The sequence below is a fragment of the Pipra filicauda genome, unplaced genomic scaffold (assembly GCF_003945595.2).
Source record: "Pipra filicauda isolate LSUMZ 115617 unplaced genomic scaffold, ASM394559v2 scaffold122_size2191957_pilon, whole genome shotgun sequence".
In the NCBI taxonomy this organism is placed as follows: Eukaryota; Metazoa; Chordata; class Aves; order Passeriformes; family Pipridae; genus Pipra; species Pipra filicauda.
In genome coordinates, this window is record NW_024103685.1 from 784,458 (window position 1) to 801,885 (window position 17,428).

The 17,428-nt window shown below is 41.8% G+C and overlaps 1 long non-coding RNA gene across 4 annotated transcripts in view; it reads right to left on the reverse strand.

The window, feature by feature from the left end:
- Positions 1 to 17,428, reverse strand: part of LOC114003569 — a 47,424-nt gene that overhangs the window by 25,766 nt on the left and 4,230 nt on the right. For all 4 annotated transcript variants that reach the window (XR_005566250.1, XR_005566249.1, XR_005566251.1 and 1 more), the window contains one exon: positions 15,135 to 17,407. This is a non-coding gene — a long non-coding RNA (uncharacterized LOC114003569). The remainder of the gene's footprint in view (positions 1 to 15,134; positions 17,408 to 17,428) is intronic.

Here is a 17,428-nt window from a genome sequence, read left to right on the forward strand (position 1 = left end):
TGTAAAGATTTTTAATTTGGCAAGAAATGTGCTTCCTTTAGACAATGGGCTTGGTTCACAGCAATACCTGTGTAATTAATGTTTATTTATTAAAAAATAAAAAAACTGAGTCTGTAAATGTGGCTATTGACCCTGCTGCAAACCACTATGTCAGTATGTTTTGATACTTTTGAAAACGTAAATCATCTACATTTAGTAGGAAAACAGATGACCTGTCCTGATTCAAGCTGAAAAAGAGTGCTGTAATTGAAAAAGACCATTCTTGAAAAAGAATTGTGTTTGGTGCTGCAGGATGACAATGTAGCAATCTTTTTTTTCTTTAAGCAGTACTTTCTCATGACCTTAATACAAAGAGTTCATGTTACTTGATTGTGAACTGGGCCCACTGTTTACAGTGTTATTATACATAACCAAAGTTCAGTGTAATTAACTAAACTGATCGAATTTGTTCTTTTGGAAGAAACAAAAAAGAGGCTGACTGCTTTTGCTGAGGTTTTGGACAGCTGGCTTGGTACAGAGTCTTGCTTCTGTACCAATGCATTTTAAACGTAAGGAAATCACTGGCTGAAAGGCTGATGGCTAAGACAGCATTGTCAGTGGTAACATCTGATACTGCTGGAAACTAAGCTACCAATGATACAACACTAAATCAAGGCAGTAATGCATTAGTTTAAAGCTATGTAAATATTTATTTTAATGCTGCAGCGTCATAGCTATCATTTTTCACTGCTTTGATATCCAAGGATTCCTAATACACAAATGTATTTTATGTGCTTCATTTTTCAGTTTCAGCACTTTCATTCAAAGCAAATATCTCCCATTTCTTTGTACTGCACTGAAATAAAGACTCTTGTTTCAGTACATAATGCTTTTCCTGTTCTGTTCTGGTCTGTCTCTGTCAGTGTTTGTTTCTATGAGCACCGAATCATAGATACCAGCCCCTAGTGTCTAGCTCCTGGTACCCTGTCTCCCAGTTTTCTGTACATGCACACACCAAAGGCAAACCAGGCAATGCCGACAGACTACGTGGTGCCTCCTTCTAAGGCTCTGTGGGGTCTGAGCAGCACTGACAGTGGTACCAGATCACTATGATTTCTGCAATATGATCTTCTTTTCTAGTAGATTGATTCGAATTAAGATTCTAGGTGGAATCTGGGAAAGTAGGCACTACCCTGGATTTCTCATTTCTCAGGAGGCTGCCATAGCCATTGCGATTTTCTGTTGCAGGGACTGCTGTCACATTCTGTTCAGACTACAAGAGTCCTAAACAAATGAACACAAATCCCCCTCTGATTTCCATCTAAAAAGCTTCTAACCAGGTCTAGTGCTAAGTAGTTTTCTCTGTGGGGAGAGACTCATGTTCCCTTAGTTTGAAAATGAGAACACACTGCAGCAGAGAACATTTAAAAATAAAAAGTAAAGACTGACAGGAGATGAGAGAAAGCTGAATCTCCTGAGATAAGCACTGGTCTTAGTAGCGTGTGCTTTTCTAAGAGCTGTTTTATATGTTGCACCAGAAAGGTAGCTTTTGACTGCACAGGACACGGTGAGGTAAACAATAGCTGCTGCACTTTGACCCACACTGTTTCACATACAACACCTGAACAGATTTCAGGTGCAACGGGGGTAATGTGTTCAGAACAAGGAGAAAGAATCAATTCCCATGAAGAGCAGCTTTACCTTAATTCCAAAATTACTTACGTCCTCATTTTATTCTAACAGTATCAGAGCACCTCACTTTCACTTTTTGCAAGACAATTATTCTACTTGATTATTATTTTAATTCCCATTTTCACAGTATACACTTAACAAAAATCTGCATCTAAGAACTCAATATTCTTTTCACATATGCAGCTTCATAACCATCACATGAAGTAGGAAACAAAATCTTAGTCCTGCTTACAGACAATGAGCAACTTTAATTGCTTACTGTGTACTGTATCACAAAAATTTAAATTCAGCTGCTGACTGCTAATTTTCATATTAGATTTCCTTTCCAAATATGCATTCTCTCTAGAGAGATATGCATGGAAATGTTCAGATGCGTTCCATGACAAGACTTTGCTAACACCTTTGGTGTTAAGTAACATAACAAAAAAATTAAAAAGACATTCTCTTTCACATACTGGTTTCTTAACAGTACTGTTATGGTTTAGCCCCAGCCAGCAACCAAGCCCCACACAGCTGCTCGCTCACTCCCGCACTAGTGGGATCAGGGAGAGAATGGAAAGGGCAAAAGCCAGAAAACTTGTGGGTTGAGATAAAGACAGTTTAATAGGAAAAGCAAAAGCCGTGTGCACAAGCAAAACAAAGCAAGGAATTAATTCCCTGCTTCCCATGGACAGGCAGGTGTTCAGCCATCTGCAGGAGAGCAGCGCCCCACCACATGTAACACTTACTTGGGAAGACAAACACCGTCATTCCAAACATCTCCCCCTCTTCCTCCTTCTTCCCCCCACTTTATATACTGAACATGATGTCACATGGTATGGAATATCCCTTTGGCCAGTTCAGGTCACCTGTCCTGGCTGTGCCCCCTCCCAGCTTCCCATGCACCCCCAACAACCTTACCAGTGTGGAGTATGAAAAGCAGAAAAACCCTTGTCTCTGTGTAAGCCCTGCTCAGCAATGACAAAAACATCTCTATATTATCATCTCTGTCTTCGGTGCAAATCCAGAACATAGCCCCATAATAGCCACTGGGAAGAAAATTAATTCTACCCTGGCCAAAACCAGCACAAGTACACTCTTTAAAGCAGCTGAAGAGCATAGCATGCTAATAATGTGCTGAGACACACTGTCCCTGGTTAAATAACTCCTGAACACCATATAGTTGTTGGTCCAACACAATACTCCAGTCCACTTAGAGAATTCTGCTAAATGTAGCCTAGGTTCTGGAACTGTATTACAGACGGGAGAAGAATATTTGGAACAGGTGTTCAGCTAATTACAATAAATCTTCCAAATCACTTTATCCTTACTGTCTGACAACCGATGGTGAAACAGTGCCCTCAGTATGATGAAGTCTGAAAGAGTACACAGGAATCACTGAACAGCAATAACCCACTTCGCAGAGCTCCCGTGTCTCAACTTTTTCTTTTGAACAAAGTACTATTTTGAGACAGAGAAAGGATGGCTTTCTTCAGCCCCTGTACAGCCTCCTTCAGCTGCAGTTTAAAACTCGAGATGCATATACTAGATAATGCAAAGATGAAACCACAAATCATGGTGCAGTACCAAAGAGTCATGTTCCAGTCCGTACCCTGTATCCTCTTTATGAATATAGCTGGTATTGAACCAGTATGGCAGTAAGGCCTTAGATGGATTTTACTGCTGGTGTAATATAATACTCCCAAAGACTGTGTTCAGCCTACCAACAGCATGCTAGCACATCTCCAAGGGTTTTATGAGCTACCAGAAAGGTCATGTCTTCTGTAGCAGAACCAGCTTAGTGAGCTCATTTTAAAGTTTTATAAATGCTTAAAGCATCTCAGCTCATGTAGGACTATCATAACAATACAGTCCAAGAATACCTGCAGGGCAAAACTTAGAAGTTAAGGACCTGGTCATACAAGCTTATTTCTAACCAAAAGTGCCATTTAAATAAATGAGATAATCCCATAAAGCACAGAAGGATCAGCACATTCATTTCTGTTCATATCGATACAGTATTTAGAGAGTTGCAAATACTCAAAACCTTAGGGATGGCTCTTTCAAAATGTACCAAGGTTATACTAGTGGCACAGCAAATACTTTACAGACAAATAAAGAAGCAAAGTCTACATCAAGCCATTTTAGTCCAAGAATACACTCTTGAACACCTTCAGTTTTACAACAAATGTCTTCTGATCTACAAGCAGAGAAAACAGAGATGGGTAAGGCTGTGAAATCAGTTTAAAAAAAATAAAATAAATAGGCAATCAAAATAGCATTCCAAGCTGTGGCCACCATAACATCCTGGAAAGTCTGGTCCCCACCTTTTAAGTATCAAACTGTCTGCAGAATGATCTTTTAAAAATATAATGTTCTTGATCACCTGACTTGGAGAAAAAGATTGTTCTAACTCAATACAAGGGATTCAGCCATGTCATGGGACACCTAAAATAGACTGAATTCTCCAACCTGACCTCTTTAGTTCTGCGCTTGCACTGATCTATACTCTGACCTACGTTTGTACAGCAGAAGTTAGTTTTCACACTGAAGTGTGAAATTTATCTCTGTGTCTCACACTGTTGCAATGCCTTGTCAGAATTAATGCCTCCAGAATGTTTTCTATATAGAGGGAGGTGCCTTCTTCCCCAGCAACTTGATAACAAGTCACTCACACAAGTAAGAAACCTGTATGTTACAGGGCAAAAAACATGTTAGACTTTAGTGAAAGAGCAATCCAAGAAAATAAGTTGGATCCTACACTGCACCGTAAGTGCAAAGGGTACGGCCAGCTAACATAAGCAAGAAAGTGGAAAAAAATAACAAACTCAGAGGAAAAAGCTGTCCATCGAAAATTCCTAGCCCCAGTCTGTCTGATCTCCTGGCAAGTTTTAGAAAGATGGAGGTTTCTTCAAACCATCTTCTTGGAGAATTTCCGTACTGGGAGTCATCGCAGAAACAGCAGCATGGGGCTAAACTCTGCAAGATGAGGTTCCACAGCCACAGAACAGAAGCAGTAACATTTTGGCTAATGAACTGATTAGCAGCAGCTCCAACCCCAGCAATGCTGCTTTGACAGACTTCAGCAAAGACTTCTAGGTATTCATTCTGCCAGTAGGTTTCAGAATCAACATGCTTGGAGTCCCAAGCCTTCTCTAAGTATCCCGAAAGCTCTTTAATTCAAATATTTAAAGGAATGAGCCAAGTAAGAAACAGGCAATAAAAGACAACTACTTTTCTATTTTGACTATAACCGTATCTGCAATACAACAGAAGATGAAGTAGAGACTTAAAATCTTGTTAAGGATGAAATACTTTGAAGATTGTGGCTTATTTACCTTAAAATAGTCAAATTTAAGGTTCAGAACAGCAACTAAAAAGCATGCTTTACAGGAAAATGTTTTTAAATGGTCTGGTTTACCTGTGAACCTACGGTAAAAAATTATCTAAATTTTTAGAATTATCTAAAAATTAAAAAAAAACAAGGAACAAAACAGTAAAATTATGATCTTTAGTACTTGAAATGCATATTGTCAGGAATGTACATTGCTGCCTTTGGCACACTGTGACCAGACACATCACGTTAATAATAAATGCCAGGACTAGAAATTCAAACAAGTTGGAACTTGTTCCATTGCCATATTTATAAGGAAGAAACAGAAAAGTCAGTTGTCACAAGTTTTTTTTGTATACCCTATAAAACTGCTTCTTTGCAATTCCACTAAGTTTTGTTAGCCTTTTAAAATTACATTAAATCAATAATGGGGGAGAGGAGTTTACCACCATTATGGCTTCTGGAATGTGTACAGGAATTGAACAGGAATTATACTAATAGTAAAGAAATTAATGAGAGAATCAGAAGCTCCCATGTGCAAGTCAGAAGCATTAAAGATTCTGCCCAAGTGATCCCTCTTGGTCTCCTCCCCACGTGATATTCTGCACTTGTTGTACACAAAAGCTTCCTTCAGAATAAAGCAAATTCTATAACAAAGCCAAGACCTGAAGAAGGAAGTGCACAGATCAGTCCTGACATAAATTAGCATTTCCACAGGACCCATACAAGTTTACAAGCAACAAAGGAAATTCTTTGCAAGGACCAGAAAGGTTTCACTTGCCAGAGTCAGGTATTACAGTGCAGTTCTGGATGGGTGCTGAAGAGTCACCACATATCGTGGCAAAGGGCCTCGGGAGATATGGTTGCAGTCTGGCCAACCACCAAAAGACTAATTTACGATGTTAAATACTCAGAGCCCCATTAGACACATTTCCTTTGAGTTAGTGGCTAGAGAAGTGCACATCAGTAATGGCTCCCTCCAGAGGCAGAACCCTCTCCTCCTGCAGCAAAGGCACCTGGTAACATAATTTGAAACAATTGGTATACTCCACATAAACTTAATATCCCTCTCTTTGTCTCAATTAGTGACATTTTTCTCAGAAATGCATACAGGCCTCCTGATTTCATAGGCATCGTGCCCATAAATAAGCCTGTCTGACCTCATAGCTAGCAATTTATTAGCAAAAATAACCATTTTAACATTTTAGCTCAGCTCTGAGGTCAAACCAAAGATCTTTAGAGCATCAGTCAATCAAAATCAAGTCCCAGTTGCCCGAATGACCTAAACAATATGCACAGCAACTGCAAGCCCCGGTGAGATTGTATACTATCCTGCTAGATCAGGAATTGTTTTCTCTGAAGAATAACACAACTCAGACCAGGAATCTCCATCAGTAGAGAACTCAGTGACAAAAGTCTGAATAAATTCACACCACATCCTTTAATTTATGTGTCTGTGCTAGTTCTGGGCTACAGTAGGTCATAAAAAGCATGAGATCAGAACCCAAACAAAATTTACTACATCTCAAGGTACCAGTCATTAGAGATCTGACTGTAATTAGATGGAAGCAGAGAGCAAGCTTTTAATGCTCATTTAGTCTCTCGCACGAATACTTCAAAAAATTGTCTCTTCTTTCAAATAAAAAAAAGAAATGCTTGTACACTCTGAAAAAGGAATTGTAAAATGGTACCATGAGAAAAATAAACATTTGTTGTAGCAGCAGTGCGTATAAGAATTACCAAGATGTCATGGCCAGTACAAGCGGAGCAGTTTAGCATGCTAAAGTGTTCAGGTACTCCCAAATGGCACAAAGATATTCTTCCATACTTTGCTTTACTCTAAAACTAGATGAAGTGTTTCATCTCATTTCAATCTCTCCTCACCTTGCCACAGTAAGAGGTACCAATTTTCTGACAGCTGTTCTAGACTTATACATAGCTAGTAAAACTCTTTTCCTCAAATTTGCTGGTGTTTCAAGCAGGAGCAAACATACAGTTAACCAGAATTACTTTGTACCTGTAGCATCAGATGAAACTCATTGCATTGGCAAAATGAAGGAAGCAAAGTCAACATCAGAAATCAATTTAGCCATAGTACCTTAGTATTAGAAGCCTGCACAGTCCAATTCAAGAGATTTGGTATTTTTAGGTAAAGTAATGCTCACCTCTTGCACACCTTAGCGCAAATTAAGCTCATAAAAGTCTGCAATGTCCCTGAAAGTATATTCTGCACTGAATGATCTTCTAATGCCTCAGCTCTCCTACAAACACACAGAATATTAATCCTATGGATTTAGGAGGAAAACAACCTCTCTCCTGGGGTAGGCCTGATTACCACTGCTGGGGAAAATGTGCACATCACAAACCCCAGCCTTGATAGCTTCCTTTCACTCCCATGCAGTGCTGCTGGGGCTAGCCAGGTGCCAATGTGCCCACCCCACTCTGCTCCCCCACTATGTGGCACAGACAAAAACTGCTGACAGGGGCCAGGTCCTGCCCAGCTCTGCTTCCATTACCAGCACACACGGAGCAGACCGACTCACTGTGCTACCCCACACTAGGCTCTGGAAGATTCTGCGGCCATGCAGCAGAGCTGCAGCATTGTGTGCAGATGCTGCCATGTTACACAGCCCACTCCAGCGTCCTCCTTGCAGGGTGCTGAAATGGCAGCAGGTGACTCCAGTGGCCATGACCATGTACACTGATGCTTTTCAGCCATGGTTCCAGGGCTCCAGGAGAGAGTGGAGGGATGCTTTCTTTTGGCTTCTCAGGTATTTCCTGTTAAAAAATGCAGGTATTCTGAGAGGTAGTTCTCAAGCCAAACAAAAAAACAGGCCAGTCTCAACCTTGTGCCAGACTTTTCTTTCTCCTGCCAAGCTGCTGAAAACTGGCTTTTATGGCAGAAACTTTCTGTGGAAAATGAATGATTCTCACAGCACGGTTATTTGCCATGCAGAAGAGCAGCTTGTGCAGTCCACCAACCTGGGTACACATTGTTGTAATAAAGAAATCCATGCCATGGGAAAGCTTGGGATCTGAATCAGAAATGTAAAGAAAGGAGAAATCTAAATGAACCTGAGCTTCGAAAAGGCAGCTTGATGTCGTGAGGGTGAGGGTAATGGTCACTTGGCTCCCACGGTCCCTTCAGTGCCCAATGAGGGAGCAGAGAGCAAGGCATAGTAACTTTGATTTTCATACCAGGGTCTCTCGCAGTCTGGAGCTGCATCCAGTCCTCTCATATCCCGTTGGAGGGGGACAGAGCACTGTCATACTGTCATTTCTCTGTGGGACAGGTTCCTTTGTTTCTGGTAAAAGATATATTTGTATTTCATTTCTCTGGGAAAGAGCAAAAGCAGTTTCTCTGCAGGTATTTAATTTTAGATCTTTTCAGTCCCCAGACTTTTCCAGGCTTTTGCTCTGGGCAAAAAAATCGTCTATGGGAGAGAGTGTAATGAAAAGCTGGCATTAGTGAGATCTATTACAACAAGCAGGAGGCTCTGAAGGAACAATGCAAAAGATGAAAAAAGCACAGGAAAAACACAAAACGGGAAAAATCTTTTGTTGGCCAAGATAACACCATATGTCATTTGCATCTATGAATCTGTGGCCTGTGCAATCCTGGTGCCACAGGGGATAACATCATAGTAAGCCTGGAAGGCAACTCGAGAGTTTATCTAGAGCATTCTTCTTCTTTGTAGGATTAAAAGTCCCTTTAATTCACATGTGCAAGGTCAGAACTCACTACCCCTTCATTTACCCCAGCAGTGACCAAACTAATCCCTGCTTATTCACACCCCTCAGTGTCTTGACTGAGACAATCTGAAAGATTTAAGAGGAACTGGAGTGAATTTGTTTCATTAAGTAATTTCAGAAAGTTCAGCCTCAATTTGTAAACCCCTTTAATGACACTAATGACCTTGTTATTGCTATCTGTGTTCACAGAATGACAGAATCACAGAATATGCTGAGTTGGAAGGGACCCATAAGGATCACTGACTCCAACTCTTAGCCCTGCACAGGACCATCCCCAAGAGTCACACCATGTCCCTCAGAGTATCATCCAAATGCCTCCTGAACTCTGTCAGGGTTGGTGCTGTGACCACTTCCCTAGGGAGCCTGTTCCAGTGTCCAATCACCCCGTGGGTAAAGAATCTTTTTCTAATATTCAACCTAAACCTCCCCTGATACAACTTCAGGCCATTCCCTCAGGTTCTGTCACTGGTCACCACAGAGAAGAGATCAGTGCCTGCCCCTCCTCTTCCCCTCATGAGGAAGTTGTAGACTGCCATGAGGTCTCCCCTCAGTCTCCTCTTCTCCAGGCTGAACACACCAAGTTGACCTCAGCTGCTCCTCATACGGCTTCCCCTCAAGGCCCTTCACCGTCTTCGTTGCCCTCCTTTGGACACTTTCTAACAGCTTAATATCTTTCCCATATTGTGGTGCCCACAACTGCATACAATATTCAAGGGGAGGCTGGCCCGGTGAAGAGCAGAGTGGGACAATCACACTTGCTTTGCTTATCATTTAAATGCAGAGACTGATTTGCCTTTAGGTGAAGTTAAAGTCTGCACAGTGCATGCCTCAAACCAAAGAATGAGGGCTGCAAAAAAGATGAATCCTCACACATTGTGTCCTAGTTACAGGGACCGGGTCCAGTTTATCACTATGTGGGTATAACCAAAACTGTGTATTCTATACCCTCTATGTCATTTGTGATGGACTGTTAAAAATGGATCATTTGCACACCTGGCACCTCAGGCTACAAGCTGGGTGTTAAAGAAATGCTGTGAGGCAGGGGAGTGTTCTTCTGTTTTCACACCAGTGACTCGGCTGTGATAACTCCCCCTAGGGAGGCATTAGCACTTTCACATCCAGTCTGAGGGGTCATCTCTGCTAATGGACCATAATGGACTGGCATAATAGGCACCTGCAACCACCTAGTGCATCAATGATTCCAAAAATATCCCTTGACTCACAGAGTTAAATCACCCTTTGTGAAACTCCCCGTGCTGGGGGAGATAGTGGGCATTCCCATCTGAATTTGAGCATAATAAATTTTGGGGTTTGGCACCACTCGTTGGATCCAGAGGAGGACCAGAACTCCAACAGGACTACAACTGCCACTCTCGACAAGACTGTGATCATTACTCCAACAGGACTGCGACCATCATCTAGACCAACAGGTTTTCCTTTCCTTCTACTTTGCACCCAAGGGGGCCATGTGGTGCTCAGCACAGGGGTTGACAAACACTGTTCTATTCTTTTCCCAGGGTGTGGGGTTATACATCTGTCTTTGGGGGTTAAAATCAGTTTTTCTCTGTATCGTTGTATTTATGGTAATATTTTTAGTAAATTGTAACTCTGACTTGTAATCTCTCTTGAGATGGGTTCATTTCTCCCACCAGTATACTTTTAAACCAACACACATTGCTATTAATTAGATGCAACCTTTCTGTCGCATTCACTGCAGCTGTCTTGGGACAGTTACAAGATAAGTCTCAATGGCAGAACTGCCCTATGCAAGAATCTACACTAAGCTGAATGCCCTCTGCTATCCTAAGAGGGAAGCCCAGAAACCCTGAATGCTTTTCTTTCATTTACACGCATTGTCCTGCCTTAAAAATAGCTAGGGGTTAGCATACTTGCAGAACTAAACGTGAGATTGTGCCATTTTTAAATTTCAGAGCAAAATTCTCTCCAACTTACTGAGCAGACTCACATTTCATCCTTCTCAAGCATCTGAAATGGCTTTTCCAACTGGAATGTATGCATGCATGTCTTAGAAAAGGTAAAACAAAGGCTCCTACCATTACGCAATTTTGAGTTGGAGTTAACACATTAAAAAGAAGAAGGCTGTTCAAAAGATACAAAAGGTTTCTATTGGCAGTATATCTTTTCATTTAACCTTTTTGGTTTTATACGGTGCTTCTGTTCACATAGATGCAGGGAGACCCACAGATGGGCACGGTGCTGCTGTGATACAGACCATAGCCAGCAGAAAAATGAGCTTTCAGAGAGGGTTCAGTGCAAACCTGTGCTGTGTTATGTGTAACTCTCTGCAAATGATCCTTAATAGTCATGGAAATGAGTTCCATTTGGCATGAATCACAAGAACTGCTAAGCGAAGGCTTCTAAAATCGGCCTGTTAGGAAAGAGAAATAATGAGCTGCTGTACTTTTTTTAACACTCATTAAAGTGGGACAGCTGTTGTTTAACAGTTAACTGCAGGAAATAAATGCCAAGAGTCATAGATAACTGCAGGTAAGGCTACCTACCCTTTATCTGAGCAATTTGCATATCATACCTAAAGTATCACACAATCGAAGGTTGGCATTTTTTGAAAACTATCTCCTAATGACAGGTATCAGGTATGGCTGTCACTAAGAAGGTGGCAAATGGATCATATCAAGGACCCCAAAAGTTCTCATGAAGAATTTCCAGCTAGGCAGGTGCATTATAGCTAAGATACCATGTTGTGTGCTTGTTTCATACCCAGTAGAATCACCACGGCTAGAACCTCTGGAGTGATAGTCCCTAAAGCATATGCAACAGGCTGCTCATAATCCCTTAACCACATGTCCCATGCCACATGAAGCTTCTGCTGCAGGTGAACAAATACTGAACCTTCTTGCTTTCATTGCAAGTCAAGTCTCTGTGCTGTTGAGGATTGCTTCCTTTACCTTCTTGGACAATGACAAACACAAGGCTGATTTATCTTCATAATATATCAGCTTGGAAGTCCAGCTATAGCTGGAAGGCAAGGGCTGTGATCTGAATCCTCACAGGCAAGGGCAAGAACCACAGCCAGATCTTCTCAGCTGCTTATGCTCTGGACATCAGGGTCTTGAATTAGAGTGTGAGGGAAGAGGCAGCATTACCCTCCCAGCAGTTGTTACCAGAAGCAGCGGGAGCTCTGTTCTGCACGAAGCACAGTGTGCTCTGAGCGTCCTTTCTAGGTCAGACCTCTGAGGAGGGAGAATACCTAGTTTGAGATGTTTGTAGATGTGCAGTAATGACTAAGCTATTCCTCCCTAACAAAACTCAGGCAGCTGAGGCAACAGAAAGCATGAATTTATAATCCAAGAAAACTTCATAGGTGTTTTTAGAGTGGGGCCAGGCATTTTGAAAATCATGTTCCTGGAACAAACTGTTCTTTAAACCAAAAAATTAAATTGTTTATAAAACTGGTGTGCCTTCACCCCTTAACAGTGCTCTAGTGGCTGTGTTTCAGGGCATGTCAAACAGCTCAGCTTAATCCTCGCTGATTTAAATAGTTGAGGGACAGTAAGGAAAGGCTCAGGGTATGACTTACTTTTAAGCTGAGACACTGGGTAATTATATTAATTATTGGCTCAGACCAACTCAAGTCGGGGTGGGGGGGATGGGGATAAAGGGAGAGGTCAAAGTTCATGGAGGAATGCCCTACCCCATATCCAAGCCCCTGAGAGCCTACTGGGGCAGCCCCAAAGCAGCTCTCAGACCCAGGACACCAGGAGCACTCCCTCATTCACACTCTGGAGCCCCTAACCCAGCCCCAGATTGGATGGCACGGTGGAAATCCCGCCTGGGGGCGGGAACTGTGGCCACAGGGGCCATAGCACATAAAAGCAGCAACACGTGCTCTCCATTGGTTGGTTAGAGCTCTCCATTTTCTGGATGCCTGTGGCTGGACCTATGCTGGTTCAAAGGTTGGTAGCTATAATTCTCTTTTTCTCTCTCTTTCTCTACTTCTTCTTCTTCTCCTCCTCCTCCTCATCTCCCTTCTTAATATTTTGGGTAGCTTGAGACCAGATGGGTTGGATTTTACTAAGTTATATGGGTTAGCATGTGCTAAGTCAGTGCTTTGTGGAATACTTTATTTTGGTTGAATATTACCCTTTAAACTTTTGCCAAGTACTCATATTTTCTAAAGCTTACCAGTAAAAGTACCTCCTGAGAAAAAAAATGCAGCTTTTCTCCTTTGTGCTCTCTTTATGATGTTAAAACAACTGAAGGCTCTTCTAACAATCTGGAGGGTGAATATTGTCAGAGCCTTTTATATTTTTAAAGTAAAAACCCTTCAGTGAGTTCATAGCTCAGGGCCTGGAGTCTTACAAGCTGCTGCAATTACTTCTGACTGTATACAGTTTGTATGAGAATTCATATTTTTGCCATCTCTGTCTTTTGGCGGATATTATTCCACCACTTGCTCGTACTGCCTAAATGAAGTGGAGAAGAGGTGCCTTTCGTAAAGACCTCAAGAAAATAATAATGTTGCCATATAGTGGAGAAATTTGTCTGGAGGGAAACACCAGCATATAAGGCCCTCCTCTTTGCTGTTATCCACCATATTTGACAATATGATCAAAACAGCATTGTTTAAGGAAAAAATTGTTTGAAGATTGTTTAAAAATTCTTTGCTATGACTCAGAAACCTTACCAACACCTTGGAAATCTTAAACAAATTAGAATTGTAATGAAGGCAGTCTCACATATTCATATGTTAACATTGACTGTTAGCTTGTAAGAAAGACAACTAAATGTAATTTACGAATATCTTTGTCCTTGCATGACCGCAAAACAGAATTAAGCAGAGTATACATTCACCATACACTGTGACCAAAAAACGGTCCAAACAAATATTCCAGACCAATAAACTGCTCTGTCTGTGCCTTAGTGTAATCAAAACATAGTTGACTAGGCAGGAGCAAACTCTATGGCAGCTATCAGCGTTCTTGGGGAATAAATGCTCCAGAGCAAAATTCTCAGTTTAATTCACCAAAGTACATTAAGTCATCACTCATTAATCAAATGTAGTTATGCCTTCAATAGTATACTTACAATGAATGCTTTTATGGGTTAAATAGCGTTTTGGACCTGTTCAACATCAGATCTCCACAAATAAATTCAAGTCTTTTAATTTAACATTTGTGAGGACAGAGGAATTCCAACACACACACGTAACTTGCCACAGAAATGTAGGTGGTCCAGACAAGATGCTATAAGAAGTATTTTCTTTCTTAATGATTTTAAGCTCAAAGGGGCTGTCATCAAGCAACCTATTATCCATCCTGAAGCAACAAATCTAATCAACCTGAAGCATTCAGCATGAGAAGTCTGTAGAGCGTATGCTTCCCATGGGATTTGCAGAGCACAAAGATATTTCAAACACAGAAAGATGCACAGCCATCCCAAGCTTGTTTTTAAAGAACTGTCAAATTCTCAGTCAATATTAACACATCCATTACAGGAATGAAACAATTTTTTTCTAGCACGTGTAATATTCACAGGCAGTATGTAGTGCAATATGGTAGGCAACACATAGCAGGAACAGGATTCAAAGTCCTGTTTTTGAAAGAGACTGAAACCTCTACAGAGCATATTAGACTATTCAGGTATTGTCTGAAGCACTCAGCACCACTCAGGGCCACAAATCTCATCAGGTACACTAATGAGAAAGGATATTCCAAAATAGGAAAAAGAACATATTTCAGCCAACTGAAACAGCTGGGCACTTAGAAAACTCACAAAACCCCAAGCATCGAGGTTGCCTAAAACCATCCCTCCTCAGCAACAAAAAAAACTAAAAATACACCACCACCTGCATTAGGGGTAGTTTCCTCCCAGTTCGTTGCTACCAAACACAATCTATATGAACAAACCTCTTTCAGGAACAGTTGGGGGAAAGTTGCTAGCTCCTCATCTGTCTCATGGTACATGGCTGTCACATGTTAGGATAGGATTTGAACTCAGGTCTGGCACCAGCATCTTACGCTTCCAATCATACAAGTGATCTCAACCAGCAAACAAGTCACAAACAAACAGGCCTCCAGCATCATACCTTTGGGAATCACAGTCAGTAGGAAATCCTACTTGCTAGTCAGAACATCACTTTCATGGACAAATCTATCCTATCACTGTCTGTCCACTGCACGAATGACAAATGCACTGCTCAACATGACTTAGAAGTGACACAGCAGTGAACCCAGCAAGTATCAATTTTTCTGTTATGACACAACATGTTTGGTTTTCACTCTAGAGGGAAAAGCTTACAGCAGCAATAGCCAGCCTGAACATTCTGTAGGATGTATATACACTGTCATACTCCATGACAATGTATTAGGCAGTAAGGAATGAAAAATCTCTAAAAACTGCTTCTATTAAACCATACCTTGTTGCTAACTGCAAATGTGATCAGTCTGTGTTGACATGGCAGCATGCGTTTTCTAGCCTTATTGGACTTGTTTATCCCAAGTTCATTTTCACTGCCTCATCTGCTATAGCAAGTCCCAGCAGATGGCATTGTGTTACAAGGAAACATTACCCTGGTGCCAGTTGCCTTTCTCTCAGCTCTACGAGTTCAGAGGGGAGTTTTGAACGTCTCTTTCCTTGAGCATATTCTTACTTTCTTCTTGCTCCTGTCGTTTTGCCAAGCCTGGCATATAGTTACAACATTTCAGCTGAGTGGAAATACAGAGGAACAAAGCCAGAAGGAGATAGGAAAACTTTATGTGATTTTTATCTTCATTCTTGTAGCTCTCTTTCAAAATACCTCACCTCCCTTTGCTCCCCAAGGCCAGAATAATCTTCATGTCAGCCCTGGCACTGTATACAACAGGCTGATAATAACTGTCATCTCTCCTGATATGCTGTGGTCTTGTCTTTTCTAGGAGACAGACACTAAGGCAAGAGTAAATTCAGTGCTGAAATATCTCTGAATGCAGGTGCCAGTGAGACATAAAAGGTTTAAGCACAGGCATGTGAATGCAGTTGTCTGTAGTTTGGTGAGAAATAATCCAGAATGGCAGATTGAAACAGTGGGGGTTTCCAGACCTATTAAATAATGAGAGCTGGGGGGGCAGGTACAGCAGCCTCTCAGAACTCTTGTAACTGCTAGCATTAGTATTTGGTTCATCTTCATCTGCCCTTCCATCCATTTTCCCAATTCCCTGCTGATCCAGCTCTTTGTCTTCAGGACTTCTGCATGGCTGGCTTTGTTCCTAAGATTAGAAATCATATCATGCAGATGGAGCAAAGCCGTGCTGTGATTCAAGGTTACAGAGGTTACAACAACAGTCCTTAGCTCAGTCCATGCTCTTGTATGCTACTGAGTCATGCTGAACTGTTGTGCCCAAGCACATGAAGATGGACTTAGAAGTATGAAAATCTGGTGATGTCCTATAATGCAGTAGTTCAGGGCCATAAAAGTCTGCCAGTGTGAGATATAATTCCCTCATCTTTATTACAGAGCTGGTGACCATGAAGCATCTAGCTCCCTAGTGACTGTAGCCAAGTAAAATCGATGAGAAACAGGCATCAGCAAAGAACTGGAATAAGTGGAATCACTTAAAAAGGAAGGTATTTGAGTGTAATCAATCTGTTCATCTGTGGAAGATGCATAAAAACAATGAGATCAAGTTAATTCTGGCTCACTAAATAGAGCTTTTTCAGCATCTGCTTTGCTTAGTGCCCTGCTAGTTTGCATGCCCAGCTGTATCAATGCATTTATACATTTGAGAGCCCTTATTCAATATGTCACTAACTGTTCACGGTTTAATTGCTGGAAGGGCACCATTTCTGTGCATGAGATTCTGACTTTTGATAATTACTGACACGAGCAGGAGTTCCTCTCACTCTCTTGCTTGCAAAAGAGATGGCATTTCAGTACCTTTTTCCTTGTGCTTTCTATTATCTAGTCACGGTCTGATCCATATGTAATCGTGTTGTGTGTGTGTGTGTGTAAAGAAACATCACTACTGTGCCATAAGAAACCTGGAGAACCTTTGCTCCTGATGGAATACACTGCTGACGGCGTCGGAGCACAGACTCGGCAGCGACTGGCCAGACGTTTTAAAAAGTCGGTCGGTTTTAGTCTCGGCAGTGCGGGCAGCCTGCTCCGTCTCTTGTGCCACATGCTGGCAAGAGCCGCGAATTACAGCTTCCCAAGAACAGAGACATTGTCAGCGGGTAGCTGGAATGTGGAGCTCAGGCGCTCAGGGTGGTGGGAAAATCCTGTGAGCAGAGGTACGGGAGGATGTGCTGGCACACCGCCGAGCTGTGCGGGGCACCTTGCACCCACAGAGCTCACATCCGACACAGCTGATGCACTCCAGTGTCCGCACTGTGCTCTGCAGCGCGCTGGCAGGGTGTAGTTGCTCACATGAAACACTAGAGTACTATATTTTTCTGGGGCCTGTGCAGATTTTGGCTGGCTCCTTGGAGGCCCACATATCTGTGTGGTGTTCTCTGTTCTGGTGCTGCAGATGGTCATGGCTTAATCTCTTGGGCTGTACGGGCTGTGGAGGAATGCTTGTCTTTTTCCATTCTTCAGTTTCCTCCTTTGAGGCTATGCATTGCTTCCGAACAGGATTTATCACAAGCTGAAGGGGGCCACCTCTTTTCAAAATCTGCAGTATAGCATTTTTATATGTCACAGATCAGCATCTGAAACAGATAAATAAACAT